Below are 24812 nucleotides of genomic sequence, written 5' to 3' on the forward strand. Positions count from 1 at the left end.
TTTGGAGAGTAACGTACAGTGATCACAAAGTCTTAACCTGGCGATGAGCATGTGCGGGACCAGGACTGGTTAATATATTGTTTAAACAGTGGTTTAAAACTATAGAGTTTGTCTGAGAATTTTATTTGTGTGGGTATACTATTCCAGAGTTTAGCAATATATATTGTGAGTAGAGCAAATCTCCTACAACATTATTTGACATATTTGTGAGTAGTAAGAATTTATTAGGTGCTTTTCCAGACAGTAGGGCAGTAATGTGTCGTTTAGCGCAGGGCATTTTTTCTGGATGATGAATGAGTTTGTGTGCTGTAGTTAGTTGTGAATATGTTGGGTAGTTGTGCAGTTGAAGCCAGTCTAATTGCTTTAAGCTATGGCAATGGCGGGTTGTAAGAAGGAGATTGGTGACAAATTTAGCTATTTTATTGTAGCAGGAGGCAAGTTTTTTTAAGTATTGTGTAAGTTTGTTAGGATAGGAGCAGCGTATAAGAGAGTTAGCAGTAAGAAGGTGGTGGCTAGAGTATATTTTGTAGCATCTGTAAGGAATCCATTGATCTATAAAGGAAGCCTAGTTGCTGGTGTGTAAATTTAATGGTGCACAATATATGCTGGTCATATCTGAGACTGTCTATTATAATACCTAGAAGTTTACTGTGTGTTACAGTCTCAATGATAGTATTATTTATTGACATTATAGTAAAATATTGCTTTTGATTTTGGCAACTTTTTGAGGTAAAAAGCATTAACTTAGTTTTGTTGGGGGTTGAGTACATTTGATTATTTGAACCAAGTTTCTGCAGAGGATGAAGATTTGGGGGTAATGTCCTGGAGCTTATTTATTGTTGAGGCCCAATATTTTAATGTTGAATCATCTGCATACTGAACTAAACTAGCATGGTGAGTATAGGTGTGGAGGACATTAATAAATATATTAAATAGCAGAGGACCCAGGATAGAGCCCTAATGGATACATGTAGTAACTGGTTGAAAGGATTAGTAGGTCTGCTGCCATTTAACGGCTTGTTGCCTTCCAGATAGGCAACTAAGGAACCACAACAAAGAGTATTGTGAAAGTCCTATTGAGGAGAGTCAAATGAGCAATTACTGTTGTGAGACAGTATCAAATACCGTTGGCAAGTCTAAGAACATGGTGGACACAAGCAGAGCATCGTTTCAATGTCAGTTTACTATACTGGTAAAATGCAGTAGAGCAGTAGTGGTGCTGTGCTGGGGCCTAAAGCCATGTTGTGTTTTGAGAGCAGATTTGAGGTTAGGTATTGCATCAGCTATATATGGATATGGATATTTAAATAATAGAAACAAGGCAGTATATTAGATACGCAAGATAACAGCTGACTGTTCTTAAAATTAAGCAGCCTTCTAGGTCTTCAAATTATGGTCGTGTATAGTAAGCCTATAACTGGAATGAAAACTTTCAGGCAGATATTTCTGGTGACATTTGCATATTAAATCAGTAATGCAATGCAATTTAGGTCACTGGTATCATGACAGTCTAATGAATCCCTTTAATGAACTTAACGTTCATCTTTAATGAACTTTTAATGTTCATTTTCTTCTCCTGTGTTTCCAACCTTCCATACCCTGGAGATGCCAGGCTATTGTCAGTCTTCCAATCCAAAAAGAGCTCAGGCTTCAGAATTAACACAATGTTCAATGATCTTTCAGGAACTCTAAAAGGCTTCAGATACAAAGCTGGATGTTGGCATGATAACTGTCTCAGCCAAACAGCGATACATGCAGAATGCATTACTGATACCAGTGCATGGTGCATGTTCCTCTTTGTTTAACCATTGTACTTCTTCAGGATATAATTAGATGCCTTGTCTATGAAGGCTGTGTTAATGTGGGTCTGTTCTAGGTGGTTCTGCTCCCCCCACATCCACAAAACATGAAGTATGCGTCTGGACAATCCTGCAAATTACCTGTAGGTGACATGGGTATATCATGTGACGCTGACTGCGTATGTGCACCTGCAGCTGTTTGGTGCTTTGTTTAGGATTTGTTTGTCTGATACGCACTCAGAGAGAGAGAGAGAGAGAGAGAGAGAGAGAGGATAGAATCCCGTTCATCTTTGACTGTACTGGATTATCAGCTAAATCCTTAAACAAACAAACACAGTATATGAAAACTGAGACATGACTATCACATACTGACAAAGCTAATGGCAAACAGGTTGCCAGTACATGTGCATCATTTCCCTCACTAAATAAGGTCTCAACACATAAACCCACATATGCGAAGGTACTCACAAGTAACTTACCAAAACCTTAGTGGCCTCCCATACACTGCTCTCAGAAACCACACGCAAACAAAACCAAGTTGGCAACAACCACTACACATAAAATTACACATCACAGTATATCCACAACCAAACCACTAAGGCAAAACACCACACATTTAAACATCTTGGTCTTAGGAGACTCCATCTTGAGACACAAGGATACCCCTCATCTTGTTGGATAAAGACAGAGTTACAGTCAGTTGCCTGTCAAGGGCCAGAATTCACCAGATCATACACTCAGGTCACTCAACCACAAGTACCAGTATAACTCAGTCATAGTCCATGTGGGTGTGAATGCCCTGAGAAGCACCTCCTTGGACTATATGAAGACAGCCATGATGGACATCTTTGAATGCGTGTCATTGGCTGGTATGAGCCTCACGGTGAGCAGCATTCTACCCTCACCAAAAATAATGCCATCATACAAGCAGAAAATTATTGACTTCAATAACTGGCTTAGATACTGGTGTCATTCCAAGGTGATCCAGTATTCGTCAGCCTGGAATGACATGATTGTCAGACCGCACTGCTTTGCCAGAGATGATTTGCACCTGTCATTGCTAGTATTTTGAATACTGGCCAAGACATTAGCCACCACCATAGTGCCTTTTTTAGGCAGTGCCAAAAAAAGAGATCTACCAAAGTAAATTCTTCTCATGCCATGAACATACTACTGCTCAGTGCTTGGAGTCTTTACAAGAAACTGCACTCCCTGAAAACTATCCTCACTCTGGAGAATGCTGACATCTGTATGCTACAGAGACGTGGGTCAAGGCTGCTGAAAGCACCCCAGGAGTGCAGGGCTAGAATGCCCATCAGACATTCAGTCCGCCCTCTGAAAAGGAAAAAAAAGAAAGGAGGAGGCGTTTCCATGTAGATAAAAAAACAGTCACACCTCTAGATTGGTCAGAATGACTCACTTGAACTACTCCAAATCTAGATGGCCATAAGCAAAATCTCTTCCCTCATATCATCGCTAGGTCCTCAACCATGAACCACAAATAACACTCCCCATACCTGAAGTTACTAGAATGACTTACCATTCAACCCAATACACTACTCATGGGCAATTTTAACTACCCCTCCATAAACTGGGAAACATATATAACCACTAACATGCAGGCTCAGAGATTCCTGGACTTTGTCAGTGCAACTGCTCTGGAACAGCTCATCTGTAGTCCATCTAGGGGCTCAAATATCCTTGACATAGTACATACAAACATGGGAAAGGATTGCACTCCCCACCCCCGTGTAATGCCCTCATTCTTAGGACTGGATCATAAATCGGTCTACTTTGAAATAAATGTAAAGGTAGAACCCTTTGAAGAATTTTTCCAAGGCAAACTGCCTTCTATTAAGTTATAGCATAGGTCATTTTAAAGCTCCTCCTAACCCTGAAAACATGAAAACCTGTGCAGAAGTATACATAAAATGCCTTATACAACCACTTAAACTGCTGCATAGAAATGGCAATACCTAACCTAACCTAACTAAACTCAGGTCTATCCAGGAAAAACAGGCCGCCCTGGTAGACCCCTGGCATAAAAAGACTACACAACAGAAGGAAGAAATTGCTGTCTAGAAGTAAGTGGGAGAGTAAAAAAAACACTCATTATTCTCAATAGGTCAATCAGGGAACTAGTTAAAGTCTTCTAAAGCTAAATACAAGACTAAAATAGCCTCCTAAGCAAAGGATAACCACAAACTACTTTTAGTTATGGCCGAAATCTTAAGGGAAACACTCAACAATGTGCTAGAAGTAGTGAAGGTAGTTACAAAGATAAAACAACTGAAAATGAGATCTTTAGAAAAAGGTAGGAGCAGACTACATAGGAAAAACGGGAATTGTGGGAACAATGCATACAGGGGAGCAATGAAGTTTCAAATAAGGCAGGACTTAAATGAGCCATGAAATGTTTGACTGAAAATGATTGGGCAGATTATAAGTGATGTAAGTTGTCAGCATGGTTTGTGACGTAAAATGCTTGCAACAAGGATTGTGTCGGTATGCTTTGTTTTCATTTATATAAATGTATGAATGATTGTGTCGTAAGTGATGGTTTAATAAAGATGTTTCTTCTTTAAAAAAGGGGGGCAGGAAATAAATAATTTATATAATGTTGCTTAGGTTATATAATATATATATAATATATGTAAAGCATAATGTTTTTTAATTTTAACTTGTTCATAGGTAGGTACTAGGCTATTGGCCCTAGGGCCTATATAAGCCTAGCCAAAAAGGTACCCTGGCTTTCGCCACCCAAGAAAATTATTTTCCTGTGCCCCTGTCGAGCAGAGCCACAGAAGTGACCCCGGGGTGAATTTCTTATTTCCCATCCAATCATCAAGATTTTTCTTGAAAAGTCCTAATGAAGAGCTCTGTTTGACATAGATAGGCAGTCTGTTCCAGAGTATGGGAAGTCTCTGGGACAGGAATCTATCCCTCCAGCATGTTCTGTTTATTGTGGTGACAAGGCTTAGGTCCCTACAGTGTGTAGCTTGGAAGGATTGGGATTTCTTTAAGTGGAGCATGTTCAACAGCTCTGGGTTTGACATAGCTTTGTACGTTAGGCAGAGATCACCCCTGAGTAGGCGATATGTGAAGGAGTAAAGCTAGAGTTTTTTGAGACGGTCTGCGTAGGGCATCTGTTTGAGGCCAGTAATCCTCTTTGTGAGGTATTTCTGTGGCCTCTCCAGTTGTTGTAGATGTCTTGTGAGGTACATACCAAAAGGGGCGCTGTACTCTATAATGGGTCTAATGAGTGATGAGTAGAGGGGAACAATGACTTTTTTTTCTGGATGAGAAACCTTTTGTAATGAGGTGTGCTACGTAGAAGGATTTCCTGACCACTGTGGTGATGTGATTTATTGAAGGAGAGACTACTGTCCACCTGTGTCCCAAGGTCTCATCACACTTTCGGCGTTAAGTAGACTACTATCTATGTGGTAGTTCATGGGTACAGAGTTTTACCAAAGTTTGATTACTTTTATATGAATGTAAATGTGCCTATGTCACAAGTGATAATTCAATAAAGGTTTTAAAATGATACAATGTACTCAGTTGGCCATAGATGGCACTACCTATACTCAGCCAGAAGAAATAGCAAACCTACTGGCCAATAAATTCAGCTCAGATTTCTCCCCCCTCATCAGCTCTTGTCACTCCTCATGAAATTCCCCCAACCATTCCTTTGCCTCTTATCACAAAAGAACAGGTCATCACAGTGCTCTCTAAAGCTAGAAAAACAGCATCAATGGGCCCTGATGGCATCCCATATAGTTTGAAACATGAACTAACAGACCCACCTTGGATCTCTATTTAACCACAGACTCCAAACAGACTTTGTCCCAGCAGAGTGGAGGAGAGCAACCGTCATCCCTCTGTACAAGAGAGACATCAACTGGCCCAGGAAACTACTGACCCATATGTCTGACTAGCCTCATATGCAAGGCTATGGATCTGATTAACAATGACATAGGAAATCTCCATATTCTAGACCCAAACTGAGTTCGGTTTCATCAAGGGCAGGTTTTGACTGCTCAGTCTGGTGGACTTCTTTGAGAAGGTCACCAAGGCCATGGATGATGGTAAGACATTGAATACCAGCTATCTTGACCTGGCCAAGGAATTTGACACAGTACCCCACTCGGGTATTATAGATAAGCTCACATTATTGTGCAGAAACCTCTGTGTCACCAGATGGGCACCAAATGGCACTTGGATAAGACACAAGTTGTTAGAGTGGGGGAATCCACAACCAGCAAGAGGCCAGTCACCAGTGGAGTACCACAGGTCTCAATGCTGGGTCCCCTCCTGTTTGGGATACACTTCTCAGATGTCAAATGTAGATGGCCTTTAGCTTACCAATTTGCTGATGATTGCAAGTTAGGGACAATCACTGACTGCCCAAATGATGTTGATATCCTGCAGAAAGGTCTGATGCAGACTAATTATTGGTGTCAGAGCCATGGCCTCAAACTAAATGTAAAGAAGTGCATAAAAATACCCATGCAAATTACAACACTGATAGCACCCCCCCTAAGAGTGGACCCAGTGGTGACAGATCAGGGTACTCAGATAGTGGTCAAAGTTAAGATTACTATGCATCCACAGTGGTAAGGACATCCTTCTATGTGGCTCAGCTTATAAATAGGGACATGGCATCCAGATCCAAGGATGTCATAGTACCACTGTAATCAGCCCTCATCAGACCATTAACTGAACACAAAGCTACCTCACTAGGCACCTGCAACAGTTAGAACATCCTCAGAGGTTTCTCAGCAAAAAAAGAGAGAGTAAAACCAACATGTCATATGTGGGCTGACTAAAAGACCTATCACTGTATTCAGTTTCCTACTGATTACCGAGGGTGATCTGTGCCTGACCTACAAGGCAGTCTCTGACCCAACCCTCATGGAAATGTTGCATATTTGCAAAACTAACCGCACAAGGGTTGCCCACTCCAAAGATCTAAACTTGATCTCTGACTTGAATAGATTGTGTTGGAGAGACAGATATGTGTCCCAGAAATTGCCCCTCCTCTGGAATAGGCTTCCGGTTCATAGGTTTATACTAGGCTATCTGCCCTAAGGCATTTATAAGCCTAGCCCAAATTTTTGTGGCTTACGCCACCCCTTATATGAAAAAATACTGTACCCATTAGTTTGTTGTGCCTCTGTCCAGCAGTGACACAGAGATGATTCCCGGGGTAAACCTATGATCTCCCATCCACAGGTCAAGATTTCTCTTGAACAGAGCCAGCGAGGTGCTCTGCCTCACATGGACCGGGATTTTATTCCACAGCATAGGGAGTCTCTGAGTGATAAATCTATCCCTCCAGCACGTCCTATTTATGTCTTATTCATGTGAATCAGATCCTTTCCCTGACCAACAGCAATCTGGACCAAAGGATGGGAAATCACAAACTCACTCCTGGGGTGGTGCCATTGTCCCCTATGGAAAGATGCAGTCTGTAAAAATAGTCAAAATCCCACTTGCTGACCCTTGTTATCTTTCCCTTAGGGATAATAAATTGCATAAAACTGGGTAGACTTGTAAGGGCTCTTGAGTCGTTAGCTTAGTAATCGCTTGTGAACCTATGAATCAGTCCAGACATTTAACTCATAATGATGTAATGATCAATTTAAATGATTATTAGAAATAGACTCCCAAGTCTTAGATACTTGGCATACCATACAATAAAGGCAAGAGGGCCTGTGAATTCATCCTAAAATTTCTTAAAGAACTGAAAGAAATGGTAACATTACAAACATTTTAAATAAGTCACACGAGGAGGAAAAGAGTTCTGTTGGCTGGAAAAGATCAAAGGTGACTGACCTAAACAAACAGTGAGAGAAACACTGAGTCTAGGAACTACTGATCTGTCAGCTGGTTTAAGAATGTTTGGAAACCTTTAAAGTACCATACACAAGTTAGGTTGATGCATAAATGGAATGTTATGCCAAAAAGGTCTAATAAGTCTTTAAATGGGTTACCAAGACATTTGATGAAAAGCAGCTGGGCATTGAATTACAGAAACTTTCAGCAAAGCTTGATGCCATATAAAAGGCCAATGAAAAAATGTAGGGGGTTGGCGTCAGTCCTAGTACAGTGGCATGAGCTAAGGAAAAGGGCAAAACAAGTTAACTCATAGGAAAGGATCATAAGCACTAAATACAACAGTGGCAATACCAGAGTCGATATTCTTGTGTCTTCATTTGTTACCTTGCGAAAGGCCATTGTGTTAATCATAGGGATTAAAGCGGCACAGCTTATCCAAAAGAGAAGGGAACAAATGATGACAGGAGACCTAGGAAGAATAAAGAAAGGTCTAAAACATGGTTCATAGGTTGGTACTAGGCTATCAGCCCTAGGGCCTATACAAGCCTAGCCATAACAATTCCCTGGCTATTTCTTCCCACACTATTTACTTTCCTGGACCCCTGTCTAGCAGAGCGACAGGCGTGATCCCTGGGATGAATTTCCTTTCTTCCATCCAATGGAAGTCACACGACTTTCAAGCAATGCAAAATCTGAATGGCAGTTCCAATGGAAAACAGAAATTCAGGGAAAAAAATCCTAGTTGTGGAAAAAGGAACAGTAGCCACAGAAAAAAAGAAGAAAGAGTATATCACCCAAAAGTAAGTAAATAAATATAAGTGAAAAGTAAAAATAAGCATAAACGTCAGTGGAAGAAGCTATTAACTGACTTACTTTTCAATTATAACCTCCAGTTTCACTACTTACATGCAAACCTCTTGAATAAAGGATCAGAAATACAAGCAGAACCTTTAACCAACATCTGCAATTAACATTAACAACAGGCATGATCTAATCATACTATAAACATTTCAGCACTTTCTCAGGTTGTTGATTATAGACCAACTTCAAACATGTGTGGACTAGCCAGAATAATTGAGAGATACATTTACTATAAAATTCCTCTAACCCATTATAAAATATCAATAAAACAAGAACTCAGTTTGTCCACCAAAGCTTGAGGCATAAAAATCCAAGGTTTAGTAAAAAACACGGGTTTATTTAAAAAACGGATTAGTGCTTTCACAAATGTGTTTCATCAGATCCTAACATAAAATATGTCCAATATACAGCACACAAACTGCCATCTTTACACCATCACTACATATTTATGACAATGTGACTGCTTACAGGTGTTATTTTTCTACAGCTTAATAGAGAACTTGAACTGTTAACTATGAACTTGTAATACTGAAACTGGAGGACTTCAGTAGAAACCACTGATTGATATAGTAATCATATGGCCAACAGAACATTTACAGTGCAAGGCCATAACAGCCAGTCTGAAACAGACATCCTTGCCAACGGAGTTCTACAGGGGATCTATTTTGGGCTTACTCCTCTTCTCTCTAATTTATGTTGAGACCTACAAAACTTAAACTTCACTTTGTGCATATATATTGTCATAACTAAAGAAAAATATGACACTCCAATATATTTCTACCCAACTATAGCACGATTTGAACACGATCTGGAACTGGTGCATCGAAAATAAACTATTAACACAAATCCTCAGATACTATTATGGTACAGCAAAATGTTTAGCTAATAGTCATCACTCTTGTGGGAGGAGAGGGTAAATTCTGCCCTTCTGAGCTGGGAATTTCTGGTTAAAGGCTCATTGTGCCTATTTATTTGAACTGTTTCTTTTTGAAATTGGTATGCCTTGGAGCACAAGAATAGATTCAGGCTGCTGAATCTAGCTTTGTTTGTATAACTTCAACATTAATCCAAGTAATCTTTTTCTGGAGAAGGTTCTCCTGCTTCCTAGTGGCAGGAGTGTGCAGTTAGAACTTGTCTGATGGAAGACTGCTGGAACGGGGCTCAGTTTTTAGCTTTTTATTGGTTAATTTGTTTAAATCAGTTTGCTCATTTGCTACTGTTCTATTAAAAAAAATACACTTTATGCATTGCCGCTTAGCTAGGGTTAAAATATTCCCGGTGCCATAAAGTCTGCTGTTCAAATTTTCCCTTAGAACTAACCAGTTTTTTTAGTTGTAGCACTCAAATCTGTTTCTTTGAGCTTAGCACTTGTTCAGAACTCATTGTAAGCACTAAATAAGCTACAAATTACTACAGCACTCAACTTTCCTCACTTGTCTAGAGGAAAACAGTTTTTAGTACTTAATAAATAAGCAGCTATCCAGGCATGTCTATGGGTCAGCTCCCAGTGTTTTCTCCTGTCTACCTGATTAATCTGGGCATCTTGGGGCAATGCAGTAATTGCCTCATGTACACAGACAACCCACTCCTCCTACCACCCAACACTACAACCTGTGAGAGATGCACTTATATAGCCAAACTGGAAGCAAAGCTCTCTTCGCCCAAGACTGGACTAAACAGTCAAGAGGAGAGGGTAACACTTGCACCACACCACACTCATCACATAGTCCCTCAAAACCTACATCACCAAAACACACACATAGAAACACAAAACACACACCCACAGTCACGGAGGCTCTCAATAAAATCTGCCCAAGCAACAGAGACCTCCAAAGCAGAAATGCAATCAACCTCCACCCCCAACACAACCCAAATGACACATAGCCCACAAAGTCAGTGTGCCACCCAACCACATCCCATAAGGCATAACAACGTACCCAACACTCTAGTTATAGGTGACTCTGTAGTCAGGCACACTGATGTTCCACTCACCAGGCTAAACAAGGAGAAAGTTACTGTCAGCTGTCTGCCGGGTGCCAGGATCCGCCACATAACCCATGCACTCTGATCACTCCACAACAAGTACAGATATGACTCTGTCATTGTCCATGTTGGTGTGAATGAAATGAGATGTATCTCCCTGGACTACATGAAAAGAGACATGGAGGAGCTCTCCAATCTTCTAGCCCAGGCAGGTATGACCCTAGCCCTGAGTAGCATACTGCCATCACCTAGAATGATATCACAGTACAAGGGCAAAATGATTGACTTCAACAATTGGCTAAGCTTCTGGTGTCATTCTAAGGGGATCCAGTACCTGTCTGCTGGGATGACATGATCAACAGATCACGATGTTTTGCCAGAGATGGCCTGCACCTGTTGCCCCTGAGATTCCGGATACTGACTAAGGCTCTTGCCACCTCTATAGTGCCTTTTTTAGGCAAGGTTCAAATGACAAATGCACCACCATAACAGGTACAAGCAAGCAAAATCTGAGGGTAATGCTACTCAATGCTAGAAGTCCGAACCTCAAAATGCACTCACTTGAGGCACTCCTTAAAATGGAGAACATCGACATCTGTGCAGTGACACAGACCTGGTTCAAGGCTCCTGAGAGCACCCCTGCATTATCAGGCTATAATTCGTACCACACCTTTCGGCCACCTAACCTGGACCAAAACACTAAAGGCGGAGGCGTGTCCATATTCATTAATGATATCCACACCTCCAGGCTAGTTGCTCAGAATAATGCATCTGAGATTATCCAAGTGCAACTAACTCTGGGCAAGACCACAATCCAAATTGTAGCTTGCTACAGATCCCCCACCATGCCCCACGATTTCCACTCCTCATTTCTTGATACACTGGAAAATATTAGGGTACAACCTAATAATGGATGATTTCAACTACCCCACCAACCCCACCATTAACTGGGAAAACTACTCATGTGAACAGCAACCAAATAACCCCTGCATGAATGGCATGTGCATGGCCATACACTAAATCCAGCCCTAGAAAATAATGCCAGCACCCAACTCCAGTGGCATAATCAATATTTAATGAATAACAAAAATATCCCAGTACACCAGCTTGTTCTGGGATATTTTTGTTATTCATTAAATATTGATTATGCCACTGGAGTTGGGTGCTGGCATTATTTTCTAGGGCCAAAACTACTCATGTACCAACTCTTTTGCTCAACGTTTTCTGGAATTCATAAATTCCAACGTCTTGGATCAACTTATCCACACCCCCACCAGGGGCAGCAATATCCTAAGACCTGGTCATTACAAACATGGGCAACCAGTGTTCCACACCAGAGGTCAAGTCCTTGTTGGTCAGATCTGACCACAAGCTAATCAGCCTAGACATCCACATCCCGCCCCCACCCTCATTAGGGAAACCACCATAAAAAATTTCTCCAAAGCCAACTTCACGCTTCTTAAGACAGAAGTGGCAAACTTCTCAACACCGATGCAGATGGACAATAGAGGTACGACTGATGAATCCTACACAAATGCACTTTATAAGCACTTACATGAGTGCATGGATCATGCTATCTCTAACAGAACCGAGATGTTATCCTCCAAAAAAAGGAAGACACTCTAGTGGTCCCCTGCCATAAACAACCTCTGCAACAGAAGAAACTGCTGCAAAAGAGAGTAAAATCCCATGATTGGAGGAACTCCCTGGTCAGCCTTAGTAATAAGCTGAGATCCCTCATAAAGTCCTCCAAAGCTAGTTACGAAAACAAAATCACCACTGTTTCTAAAGACAACCACAAAGCATTCTATAGCTATGTCAAGAATCTCAATGGCAACATGCAAAGATCCTGTAATTACAGCTGCACAGGTAAAAAACACACTTCTCCAAAGCCAAGAACACAGCATCCATGGGACCTGACAACATCCCAGGCTACGTTCTACATGAACTACAGAATGAACTGGCACCCCACCTAAGCACCATGTTCAATCATAGCCTCATCCTCCTCAGGCTTTGTGCCCACTGAATGGCACACAGTGACAGTTATCACACTCCACAAAGAGGGATCCACCATGGACCCCAGCAACTACCGCCCCATTAGCCTGACAAGCCTGGTCTGCAAGGCCATGGAATGTATCATCATGGAACTTATAAACAAAGACACTGGTAATCTCCAAACTCTGGACCCCACCCACTTCGGGATTGTAAAAGGCAGATCATGTCTCCTAAACCTGATAGACTTCTTTGAAGCAGTCACCAAAGCCGTAGATGAGGGTAAGGTGATTCACACAGCCTATCTAGATCTCATCAAGGCTTTCGACACCATTCCCCACTCTGGAATTATAGATAAACTCACTAAACTAGGTATAAATCCCTGTGTCTCAAGATGTGTTGCCAACTGGCTCACTGACAAAACCCACACTGTGAAAGTAGCAGACTCCAAATCCGACTTCAGACCAGTGACAAGTGGTGTACCACAAGGTTCAGTCCTGGGTCCTCTCCTGTTTGGTATCTACTTCTCTGTAGTACAGGCTAACACAGATGGTCATTGGCAAATGAAGTTCGCAGATGACTGCAAACTAGGAGCCATAATTGAAACTCCTAACGATGTAGACATCCTATAAAATGGCCTCACTGAGACAGATGACTGGTGTCAAAGCCATGGCCTCAAGCTCAATGCCAAAAAGTGCATTGTCATCCATTTTGGTAAAAACTCTGTACCCATGAACTACCACATAGGTGGTAGTCTACTTAACACCGAAAGTGTGATAAGAGACCTTGGGACACAGGTGGACAGTAGTCTCTCCTTTGATAATCACATTGCCACAGTAGTCAGGAAATCCTTCTACGTGGCACACCTCATCACAAAAGGTTTCTCAGCCAGGAAAAAAGAGGTAATTGTTCCCCTCTACTCATCACTCATTAGACCCATTATAAAAAGTTCAGTGCCCCTTTTCGTATGTACCTCACAAGACATCTACAACAACTGGAAAGGCCGCAGAAATACTTCACAAAGACGATTATTGGCCTCAAACACATACCCTACACAGACCATCTCAAAAAACTCCAGCTTTTACTCCGTCGTATATCGCCTACTCAGAGGCAATCTCTGCCTAACATACAAAGCTATGTCAAACCCAGAGCTGTTGGACATGCTCCACTTAAAGAAATCCCAATCCCTCCGAGCTACATGCTCTAGGGACCTAAACCTTGTCACCACAATAAACAGAACATGATGGAGGGATAGATTCCTGTCCCAGAGACTTCCCATACTCTGGAACTAACTACCTGTCTATATCAAACAAAGCTCCTCATTAGCAGTCTTCAAGTAAAATCTTGATGAGTGGATGGGAAATAGGAAATTCACCCTGGGATCACTTCTGTGGCTCTGCTCGACAGGGGCACAGGAAAATAATTTTCTTGGGTGGCGAAAGCCAAGGAACCTTTTTGGCTAGGCTTATATAGGCCCTAGGGCCAATAGCCTAGTACCTACCTATGAACCTATAAATATAACTGGCACCACTGGAGTCCAGCTACCTAACACTGCAGAACAAAGATACTTCCATATTCTGCTTGGCATCATTCTAACCTTTCCTAATCATGTTGTGCACATAACTACCAATGCTCTGCAGAAACTTCAAGTGACATACAACATTTTGTATCTAATTACAACAGACGCATATCAAGTAACAGCCATTAAGGTGTTAATTCATAGATTACTGTGCAGATCTACAATTGCTTACCTTTCTGCACACAACACTAACATGTTATAAAAAGTTGAAAATAAAGTTTTAAGACTTGTACATTTGTCTGCTGATAGAGACACCACTGTGTAACTTTACAAAATGTCAAATGGTCCCAGGTACAGTTAGTTATTTGTTAAATTCACTGACATTCATACTATTTAAAGACCAACTTACTAATAAATTAATACTACATTAATCAGTTTATTCCTTAACAAACACAGGCATCAAGCTGAAACAACCACAATTCTTATTAGATGCCAGTTTACCAAGCTAGCCACAGCATGCTGGAACAGTGTGCCAGCTGAAATTACTGGAATATAAGCAATTAATTTCTTCAAGACAAATCTAAAGCTTCATCTTAAATGGAAATTTAAATGTATCCGCTTTAACGAATAAATCTATGTATTTGATTATGATATTCAATATGTATGCAGTGATGTTTATTTAAAATCATGGTAAAACAGTTGGTGAATGTGATGTATTTTTGTGTATCAGGTGGAAAACGCTGCAGAGGACACTGATTTCTCATACAAATGTCATTATTAATACTTAAGCGATTTACCCATTATAGAAACAAACCCTAGAGTTTTGAGTTAAACAGTTTCTGAACATTTCTGTAGATGACATTGCATCGGGTATTTGGACATTTTCAGCATCTACTGCACTCTACCTGCTGTTGGATGAATGGTACTGTGTAGTTTTAATAGCTATTCCGTGATAAAAAGTGTACTACCATTACGGCCAGATGGGATTCCAAGACATTTCAGACAATTTCCAAGACAGCAAAATACAAGTTGTATACGTAAAAGTTAAAGTAGGATATCCACTGGTGGTATCTGTTACAATAGCCAGCGAGTCTTGTCTTCACTTGTAACAGAGAGATAGTATGACTTTTGTGTTTGTGTGTATGTGGGTCTTCCATGAAAAGAGGCTACTAGGCTAGTGGGACTAACTTGGAAAACAAAGGGTAAATAAATGTGTGTCCGTCTCTCTGAATGTCTGCCCATGTATGTATGAATAGCAGAGCAGTACAACACACAGGTGTGATGTCATGTATTTTGAGAATATACAGAAGTGTATGTACAGGACATGTTGATGTTTATATACAGCGATGCTTTGTTGTTCAAAATATTGCTGCCATGACACACTGGTAACATAATTCCTTGCCTTAGGTAGCAGCAGTCTGTGATTGCACAGCCATAAATCTACAGTTCTTCTATGCAGTATAGTCTGTAATTCACATGCTTGTGAATTGCAGACACTGACTAGGTAACTCATGTATACCTCCTATATACAAGGACTCCCTAGGTATGTAATTGTGTATGTCAACATTTCATGGCAGAGAAGGACGTTTGTGAATTGCTCATGGTACTTTTTACCAGATGCCAGCAATGCAAAAAATGCAGAAGTCATTTATGAATGCTACTCATAGTCTGAAGCTTCCATACTAGTAAATATTAACATGCATCTTCTTTTTATTAAATTGTTGAACTTCTTTTGCTACATTCTATGATTTGGATATTATTCTTTCCAGATGTGTTGCATAAGCAGCTACTCCACACATCTGGATATGACATCTGGCATGAGTGGTATTTATTTATTATTTTGTAGATAAAACATGTACTGAAGTACTGAAAATGTTCTTGTCAGAGAGAAGACATCACATAACACTTGCACGTTTTATACAATGATTATAGCAAACAAAATAAGTTTAAAGAGACTACATGCAAGAAGACTGATATATTCTAACAACTAGGATAAAATACAATTGGAAGAGATACAGATACATGAAATAAATTAATGCAGCTGAATGATAATCTAGCCATCTTTTACCCCTGTTTTGGCCTTATACCGAACTCTGGTCCATCCATACACCCAGTGACTTCCTGTTTCCCGTCCCTTTAAGATACACAAACCAACTTCAGCCATTCTCATTCTTTCTTGCCTGTTATTCTTGTAACAATTACTGATGATTGATTGCTTGATTGCAGAGGTGTAGCTAGCTATTATGGTGGCCGGTGCCACCCCCCCCCCCCCAGTCTGGTGCTCCCCCTCAACTTAAAGTTGAGGGACAAAAATGTCTGTTCCTGATCTAGTACTCCGTATGTAAGGAGCAAGCCAGGTCTGTTCTTAAGACCAGTCGGGATCTGCCAAGTGCACCCCCCTAACAGTTTCCACCCAAGGAGACTACTACCTTCACCTCACCCTAACCTAGCTACTTTACTGCTTGGTCATACTTATTGTCAGGATTCCTTCCCTCTGTGCCAGAAAAAGACTTGGCACCTATTAAGTAGGGTTTTCCTTGATCGATTTTCCATATAAGCAATTACTTTATTGGATGATGTTCTACTTATTATATAGCTATTAAGCCAAGATCTCTCCTTATGGCACCTAATTTTGAGATACTCTAGATTTTAAATTAGACAACAAGAATCCCAAAAGTGTCTTGGTCCATAGTTGTGGTGATACACATTGATAATATCTGCACCTGGCATACGAGGCATCCTACAACCCAGAACTTTTGGATTTATGGCACATCACCAAGTCAAATGGCATCAGACATACTTGGTCTAGGGATCTAAACCTATTCTCCAACGCCAGCAGAACAGTTTGGAGGGATAGGTATGTCTCACAGAGGATATACTGCTAAGTAATAGACTCCTCATCCGTATAAAACAGAAGTTCATCCCTGTCCATATTAAAGCACAGCTTAGATCTATGGATGTGAAACAGTAAATTTATCTCACGACTCCCCCTGTTCTACTAATGGACAAAGGCAACTCCTAAATGCTTTATCCCATGTGTGGGTCCCCTCAAATCATCTACAGTATGATCCCAGTTATTTTGTAGAGGTAATATATAATTACTGACCACAGGGTGGGTAAGACCCATATATAACCAAATGCAATTTTGAACACAAAAATGGAAACTGGCTAAGTTTAGAATGGCCCTGCAGGACAGCTAGCCTAGCACTTACCTATAAACCTGTGAACCTATAGCCTAGCACTTATCTATGAACCTGTGAACCTATAGCCTAGCACTTATCTATGAACCTGTGAACCTATAGAAAGAATGAAAGTTGATAGTGGGAATAACACTCACAGGATGTACTTTAATCTCTGGACATCATCACATCTTGGATGTGTGATGTATCTCTACTCACTCATGAATAACATGGTACCTCGATATGTAAGGATATCATAAGATAAAATGTGAGGTGCGTTGTTCCTTATTCACACACTGGGCAACAAGAATCTCAAATGCTGACTTGTCATTTGCACTAATTAGCTTAAATGATGTTCCCTAATTTGTCATGGCTAAACATAAACTGCCTGCATCTTATATTTATGATGCGGTTCCAGTATATAGTTTGACACAAAAAAAAGCACTTCCAGGATGTGATTTATCAATTAAGATTTTCATATGTTGTGTGCCCAAAGTACTGAGCTTCATCTCATGCCTCACAATGTATTTCGATGAGTGACAATATCCAATGATGAAGCACACCAGGTGGCCTAATTATAAAGACTATACACACTCACCAAGAATGATGCCACAGTACAAAGAAAAAATGATAAATTTCAACAATTGGCTAAGTTACTGGTGTCATTCAAAGGGGATCCAGTATCTGTCTGCCTGGGATGACATGCTCGACAAGCCACGTTGCTTCGCAAGAAATGGCTTGCACCTGTCACCCTTAGGCTTTCAAATACTGGCCAAGGCTCTTGCCTCCCCCATAGTGCCTTTTTTTGGCAAGGCTCAAAAGACAAACCCACCACCATAAATAGCACCAGTAACCAAAAAATTAGGGGAATGCTACTCAACGCCAGAAGTCTAAACCTCAAGATGCATGCACTTGAGGCACTCCTCAGTATTGAGAACATCGACATCTGTGCAGTAACAGAAACCTGGTTTAAGAATCCTGAGAGCACCCCAGCACTACTAGGCTATAACTCATACCATACCTTTCGGCCACAGAACCAGGACCGAAACACAAAAGGCGGGGGTGTATCCATATTCATCAAAGATACCCACACCTCCAGGTTAGTGGTGCAGTGCAATGCATCAGAGATCATCCATGTGCAACTAGCAACAGGCAAAACTACAATCCAAGTTGTAGCTTGCTACAGATCACCCACCATGACCCAGGACCCCCATTCTGCATTTCTGGAGACACTGGGAAATATGAAGGTCCTACCAAACACCCTAATACTGAGTGATTTCAATTACTCATTCATAAACTGGGAGAACTACTCAAGTACTAACTCCCTTGCCTAACGCTTCCTAAAATTTATAAACTCAAATGCCCTGGATCAACTGGTCAACACCCCCACCAGAGGGAACAACATACTGGACCTGGTCATCACCAACATGGGCGACTGGTGTTCCACACCGGAGGTCAACCCCCTTGCTGGTTAGATCAGACCATAGTCTAATCACTCTGGATATCCACATTCCATCCCCACCCCCAATCAAGGAAACCACCGTGAAAAACTTTTCAAAAGCAAACTTCACGTTACTTAAGACTGAGGTGGAAAGGTTCACAGCCCCCATGCTAAAGGACAATGCTGTCCAAGCTGCTGAAACCTTTACAAAGGCACTCTATGAGCATCTGCAGGAATGCATGGATCATGCTATCACATGTAAAACCAAGACTCACTCCTCCAAGAAAAGGAAACGAGTCTGGTGGACCCCTGCCATAAACAAGCTATACAATACAAGGAGGAAACTAGTACAGAAGAGAGTAAAATCCCAAAAAGGAAAGACATCCCTGATCAGTATCAGCAAGAAACTACGATCCTTCATTAAATCATCCAAGGCTAGTTTCGAAAGAAAAATTGCCAATAACTCCAAAAATAACCACAAAGCATTCTTTAGCTACGTCAATAACTTAAGTGGAAACTCTCAGATCTGCTCTGAGTTAGTGCAGAATGGCACAAAATACACTGAACCAACTGATATTGCCAGCATTCTGGCAGACAGGTTTAGTGCAAAGGGTCCATAACCATACCAGAAGAATATAGCGCCCCGTCAATCACCGACACACAGGTTAAAACAGCCCTATCCAAAGCCAAAAACACAGCTTCAGTGGGACTGGATGGTGTCCCAGGCTGTGTCTTACAAGAGCTCCAAAATGAACTAATCCTTCACCTACACACACTGTTCAAACTCAGCCTCTCTACAGGCTACATACCCACAGAGTGGCGCACAGCAACAGTTATCCCACTCCACAAAGGTGGAGCCACAACGGACCCCGGGAACTATCTCCCTATAAGCCTGACTAGCTCGGTCTGCAAGGCTATGGAGCACATCATCATGGAATTCATTAACAGAGATATTGGGAACCTCCAAACCTTGGACCCTACCCAGTTTGGCTTTTTTAAGGGAAGATCATGCCTCCTAAACCTGTTGGACTTTTTTGAGACAGTTACCAAGGCATTAGATGAGGGAAAGGAGGTCCACACAGCCTACCTAGACCTCACAAAGGCTTTTGACACCATTCCCCATTCTAGTATTATAGACAAGCTCACCAGCTTGAACATAAACCCCTACGTCACGAGATGAGTTGCCAACTGGCTCATGGATAGAACTCACATGGTGAGAGTTGCAGGTTCTACGTCCAACTCTAAACTGGTTACAAGTGTCGTCCCTCAGGGCTCAGTCCTAGGACCCCTCCTGTTCGGTATATACTTCTCAAAGGTACAGGCAAGCATAGGAGGACTATGGCTGACCAAGTTCACAGATGACTGCAAACTAGGGGCCATAATTGATTCTCCAGCTGATACAAACACTCTCCAGAAGGGTCTCACTGAGATGGATACCTGGTGTCAAAATCATGGCCTCAAGCTAAATGCCAAAAAGTGCATAGTCATCCCCTTTGGAAAAAATAAAGTACCCATGAACTACCACATAGGTGGTAGTCCCCTAAATACAGAAAATGTAATAAGGGATCTGGGGACCCAAGTAGATAGTAATCTCTCCTTTGATAATCATATTGCCAAGGTGGTTAGAAAATCCTTCTATGTGGCCCACCTAATCACAAAAGGGTTCGCATCTAGAACAAAACAGGTTATTGCGTCTCTCTACTCATCACTCATTAGACCCATCATAGAATATAATGCCCCATTTGGGATGTACCTTACAAGACACCTGCAACAGCTGGAAAGACCACAAAAGTACCTCACCAAGAGGATTACTGGCCTCAAACAGATACCCTATGCAGCCCAACTCAAGAAACTCCAGCTGTACTCGGTTGCATACCGCTTACTCAGAGGTGATCTCTGCTTGACATACAAGGCCATGTCCAACCCAGAATTGATGGACATTCTCCACCTAAAAAAAAAACTAATCCCAGACAGCCACACACTCTAGAGATATAAACCTCACCACAATGATAAATAGGGCATGCTGGAGGGATAGATTCCTATCCCAGAGACTCCCCACGCTTTAGAACAGGATTCCAATATACATCAGGCAGAGCCCCTCACTAACACTCTTCCAAGAGAAACCTTGATGGGTGGATGGGAAACAGAAAATTTACCCCGGGGATCACTGCAGTGGCTCTGCTGGACAGTGGCACAGGGAACCAATGGCTCTGCTGGACAGAGGCATAGGGAACAAATCTAAGGGGGTGGCGAAAGTCAACACATTCTGGCTAGGCTTATAAATACCCTTGGGCAGATAGCCTAGTACTTACCTATGAACCTATTCAAGATACCTGAACAGCAACTGAACGACAAATGCAGTGATGATGATGTGTAAAAAAATCACTATGTCTGGCTCATCCACAGGAAGAAAGTGTATCAGTTATTTGAATGGGGCTATTTTATAATGAAAATAGCACAGTCCAGATTTGTCGATTATTTTTTTAATGACATAACTCATGGTAGACCAAAATACTCAATGTCGGCCCATGATTTGACGCATGATAGCAGTGATGTTATTGTTCAATAGTACAGCAATTTGGTGCTTAAATACCAGATCTCAGATGTTACCCTACTTACCAATAAAAGGCCATAATCCTGGATATGGACAGAAAGAGTGCCTTGGATATCCATGCCTGTAGAGTGGCTGAACGGTGGTAAACATATACAAAGAATAAAGCCCAACTGGCAACACATCCAAGACAGGTTCCTGGTATCTCTCCCTCCCATCAGGTATATAAATACTGACATTAATATGAGCAGTAAAATCATTTGGATTTTTTTTGTCCAGAATCAAAACATTTTTTAAATTTATTTATTGACTGGGAAAGTCCACTGGGCCCAATGACCCATTTTCAGTGGAGGCTCGGGGAGAAAAGCTCCATACAATGACAGAAATTTTTACATAACATCAGCTTAAGTTTGAAAGTCAAAAAAGTTTTTACATAATACAAACTGAAGTAAATATACAAAGACAAATACATATTATAGAGGTATACAATACAAGATATTAAACCTATTATGTTAAATCTTTAGTAATTCTGTTTGTATATTCTCATAAGTAAGAATACTGTTTAATCAAGTCTGTTTATTTAGACACAGAAAAAAAAAAGCAAGAGAGATTGGATACGAAGACAGATGGTGTAAACTGCAACTATATTAAGTTAGTAAAAGTATTTGCAGTATATAGTGGCCAAAACATTTAAGGTGGTTTAATCATATGACTACAAGAACAGACAAGGTTATTACGATAGTGTTCTTTTAGTGCAAATTTAAATGCTTATAAAGAGTCTAGTTGGGTAATAGAGAGAGGGAGCCCATTCCGAGGTTTGGCAATGGCATGGGAATATAGACATTGTCCAGCTCTTTTGTTAGGTTTAGTTATGGTGAGGAGATGTTTGTTAGACGACCTAAGATGCCAAGTAGGGGTGTGTGTTTGTATTATAGCTTGAAGGGATGGGCAGTAATTTGGATTATTTAGTAGTTTGTGGGTGAGAGTAAGTTGGGAGTAATGCAGGTACTGAGGGAACTCAAACCAGTTTATAGATTTAATGGCCAGGCAATGATGTGTGCGAGTTGGCATGGTGGAGACAAACTTATCTATTTTATAGTAGCACAACTGCAGTTTGTGTAGGAGAGATGTGTGTAGGTTAGTGAAAATGGGGCAACCAAAGAGGAGGGAGGGTAGAAGTAGACTATTAGCTAGTTTCAACTTGGTAGACTTGTCCAAATAGAATTTATGCCTGTAGAGTTTGCCAAGCTTAAAATGGGTCTTTTTGATTGAGTTCAGTATATAATTCTCAAAGGATAGTTTGTCATCAATTGTGATGCCAAGTAGTTTGGCTGTTTTTACTATTTCAATTTCTGTATTGTTTTGAAATAATATTTTAAAGTCTAGAGTTAGAGGTTTAGTTGTGAAGAGTAAAAGTTTTGATTTTTTGGGATTAAGTAGCAGTTGAGCTTCATTAAGTCAGGATTCAATGGAAGTAAATGCATTTTGTGTTAACTTTAGAAGATCTGAAATGTTAGAGGATGTAATTATTGTCGAATTGTCCACGTATTGAATGAGTGTACTTTGCAGGGATGCTTTATGGAGATTATTAATAAATATGTTAAAAAGCATGGGCCCAAGAATATACCCTTGGGGAACGCCTGTGTTGTTGGGTAGGTAATCGGATTGTTTGCTTTGCCATCTAGCAGATTGTCTTCTGATGTGTAGATAGTTACAGAACCAGGTTAGAATGTGTGGGTAGGAGTTTACAGTCTCAAGTTGTAAAGTAGTTTTGAGTGGGACACTGTATCAAAAACTTTTGATAGGTCTAGTAGGATCACCGATGTTAGTAGCCCTGCATCAAGAGCTTTGTATACAGTGTTGGTAAATGACAGTAAGGCTGTTGTGCTGTGTGTAGGCTAAAAAACATACTGGGTGGATGCGAGTAGGTTACTGTCTGTGAGATGTTTTAGCAGTTGAGAATGAATACACTTTTCTAGAATTTTTAAATAGAGGTGAAAGTATGGAGATGGGCCAGTAGTTAGATAGATCACTGGTGTTACCACCTTTGTGATGGGGAGAAATAATTGCGTTTTTCCATAGTTGTGGGACATATGATTTAGAGATTGATTGGTTAATGAGAATGCTAACTGGAAGAGCTATAGAATTTGCTACAAGTTTTAGGTATTCAGCTGGGAGGCCATTGGAAGTGGGGGACCATGGTTTTAGTTTTGAGAGCAGTTTACGAACTAGAGAGATGGGTACTGGTTGTAATGTAAATAGAGGAGTGGATGGGTTTTTGTAGGAATTACAATTGATATGGGGGGAGTGGTTTGAGAGTGAATTGTCATTTATGTTGCCAATTATACTTTTGTTAGTTGTAGAGAGAAATCATAAACAAGTTTTTGGATAGCATCAATAAAATGAGAATTGAAGGCTTGGGCAATTTCTTGAGGGTTTTTGTCAGGATTGTATTCCCCAAGTACTTCGTTGTTACTAAAACACCCCCAACCTTGGAAGTACACAAGGATCTCAGAAAACTTTAGGTAAATGACAGGATAGAGTCAAAGATTTCACATAATTTAGGAACTTCAAACATTTCACTTAAATCTAGACTGAAATAATAAACTGTTTTTTTTTTATTATTATTTTCAAGGAACCTAATTACTCATAACAAATGCTGCATTGTTTCTGACTTTCTGACTACAGTTAAAAGGTTTATGGACTTCACCGAATTATTTCAGCAACTTGTGTTGTCCTTCTACACCAGTGAGAGAAGAAATATGCTTAAAAGGGTTACCAAAGGTAGACCACCATTTAGCTCATCAGGGCAACTGGACGCCAGCCTTCCTTCTTTAGTACAGGTTGTAAGTGCCTTGTCCAAATTTGTGATGCATCCCCTTACACTTACCCACAAGGTGGTTAAGTACATTTGCAATGAAGTAAGATCTATAGTTTGCCAAAAATATAGTAACCTAAGAAATCTATGAATTTTGTCAATAAATGGAAGAAAATCTGAGACAAGACTGACAAGAATTTGTGAAGGCCAGGCAAACAACTAGGAAAACACTCCCTTTTAGGGGGTGATTGATGGAAACTATCAAGCAAATGGCCTTCACGAAATGTCACTGTTGTAACCCCACATTGATATTTTCTTCACCCATGCATCAACGTTATTTCTGAAGGAAATCAATTACTACATACAGATTTGTAAGGGTTTTTTTCATAATGTTGGAAGATGATGCGTAATGTATCACTTTTTTCTATTACTGATATTTATTTTTACTATTAAGCTCCACAAGCTGGTTTTGGCCCCCTCAGGGGTGCATTCCAGGTATATTAGGCATTGCCTTATAGAGAAAGCTTAGTATGGAACTTGTAAGAAACAAAACATAACACTTCCTGAAGCCTTTTCAGTAATTTAAGTCCCTTAAACCAATTATTTTCCTAGTTACAAATCTTTCTACCTTTTCAGATTCTTTCAGGTGCCTTGTTCAAAGGTTACAGACTGCAGTACAGCATTCAATACTGGATCACATCAGTGAGGTATAAATCAATAAGATGATCTCCGTTAAGTGACTAGATATGCCTAACAGAATTAGTTGAATACAGAATATGCTTCCCAAACTAAGACATACACATTGGTTAAGGTTTAAATTGTCTACTA

This window comes from Protopterus annectens, chromosome 9.part0, assembly GCF_019279795.1.
Source record: "Protopterus annectens isolate FY-2018-M chromosome 9.part0, PAN1.0, whole genome shotgun sequence".
NCBI classification, from domain to species: Eukaryota; Metazoa; Chordata; order Ceratodontiformes; family Protopteridae; genus Protopterus; species Protopterus annectens.